The 1,518-nt window shown below is 47.1% G+C and overlaps 1 pseudogene; it reads left to right on the top strand.

The window, feature by feature from the left end:
* Positions 1–223: 223 nt before the first annotated feature.
* On the top strand, positions 224–617 carry LOC129653682 (translation machinery-associated protein 7-like; annotated as a pseudogene).
* Positions 618–1,518: the final 901 nt, after the last annotated feature.

Genomic DNA, 1,518 nt, shown 5'->3' with positions numbered 1-1,518 from the left:
TCCACGTTGCAATGCAGGGGACACAATTTTGGTCCCTGGTTCTGGGAATATCCCACACGCCCTGGGTGGCTAAGATCGTGTGCTGTGAATACCGAAGCCCACATGCAGCAGCTACTGAAAACTGTGTGCCTAGAGCCTGTGCTCCACGACAAGAGAAACCACCAAAACATAACTAGACAGAAGCCTGCACTAGAGAAGAGCCCATGCAGCAACGAAGATCCAGTCCAGCCAAAAATAAATAAATAATATAAATTGTATATAAAAAAAATCGCCAGGGGAAAGGGCAGCAGGTGCCATGTCGGGCTGTGAAGGTGGCAGGAAGAAGCCCCTGAAGCAGCCCAAGAAGCAAGGCAAGGAGATGGATGAGGAAGATAACGCATTCAAGCAGAAACAGAAGGAGCTGAAGAAACTTGAGGAGCTAAAAATGAAGGTCGTGGAAAGGCCCCCTGGCCACAGGTGGAATTAAGAAATCTGGCAGAAAAATAAGCTGTTCCGTGGACCTCAGACAGTGATGACCCTTAGTTCCATTCCTCTGCAAACACCGGCATTCCCTGCCATAACAGCCTTTGCACCCTCTAGCTAGGATGAAGTCTTGTCTTGGAACTTATTGTACATTTAAGAATACATTTTTGTAAAAAAAAAAACAAAAATCATACACTGGCTCATTTGTCTTCATTTCTTCTCAGCCATTTCTACCTTAGCTATGAGATCCATATAAACCCAGTCCAGAATCCTGCCAAAGTGTATTCTTAAGTCTATGTTCTGTTCTGATTTCTGTACCACCTGAAATTAAACCAACTCATTGGAAAAAAAAAAAAAATCCTCCTAAAGGTGTGTATGGCTGGAAGGCTGACATCTCTTATCACTTGGCTCTTTTTGTTCCTTGCCCAGGGCCAGTCGGCAGTGACAAAATTGAGTTGGAACATTGACCCCAGGCTCCTTTTCTTTCTACCATGTTGTCACTCTTCTTGGTGTGCGGGCCGAGGCAGTGGCTTCTGGATGGTTCTGTGAACTCAGCTATGCATCAGGAGGCTGAGGCTACGGGGGACAAGACGGCCTTGCCAAGTTCAAATGAGCAAAGAAGAATGTGTAGACTTTCTAACAACAAGAGCAGCAGGTCATCCAGATTCTGGAGGGGGAGGGTCACACCAAGTCCCCCGCACCCCACATGATGCCATATCTCCTTCCACCAGGAGAGGAACGTGGTCATGACCATGCCCTGTGGACTGCAGCATGCCAGACTTTCCTGTCCTTTACCATCTCCAGGAGTTTGCTCAAACTCATGTCCATTGAGTGGATGATGCCATCCAACCATCTCATCCTCTGTCGTCCCCTTTTCCTCTTGCCTTCATTCTTTCCCAGCATCAGGGTCTTTTCCAATGAGTCGGCTCTTCGCATCAGGTGGCCAAAGTATTGGAGCTTCCACTTCAGAATCAGTCCTTCCAATGAATATTCAGGATTGATTTTCTTGAGGGTTGACTGACTGGATCTCCTTGCAGTCCAAGGGACTCTCAGGAG

The sequence above is a fragment of the Bubalus kerabau genome, chromosome 5 (genome assembly GCF_029407905.1).
Source record: "Bubalus kerabau isolate K-KA32 ecotype Philippines breed swamp buffalo chromosome 5, PCC_UOA_SB_1v2, whole genome shotgun sequence".
Lineage (NCBI taxonomy): Eukaryota > Metazoa > Chordata > Mammalia > Artiodactyla > Bovidae > Bubalus > Bubalus kerabau.
Note: the sequence above shows the minus strand (reverse complement) of the source record. Positions and strands in the feature narration are given on the sequence as shown.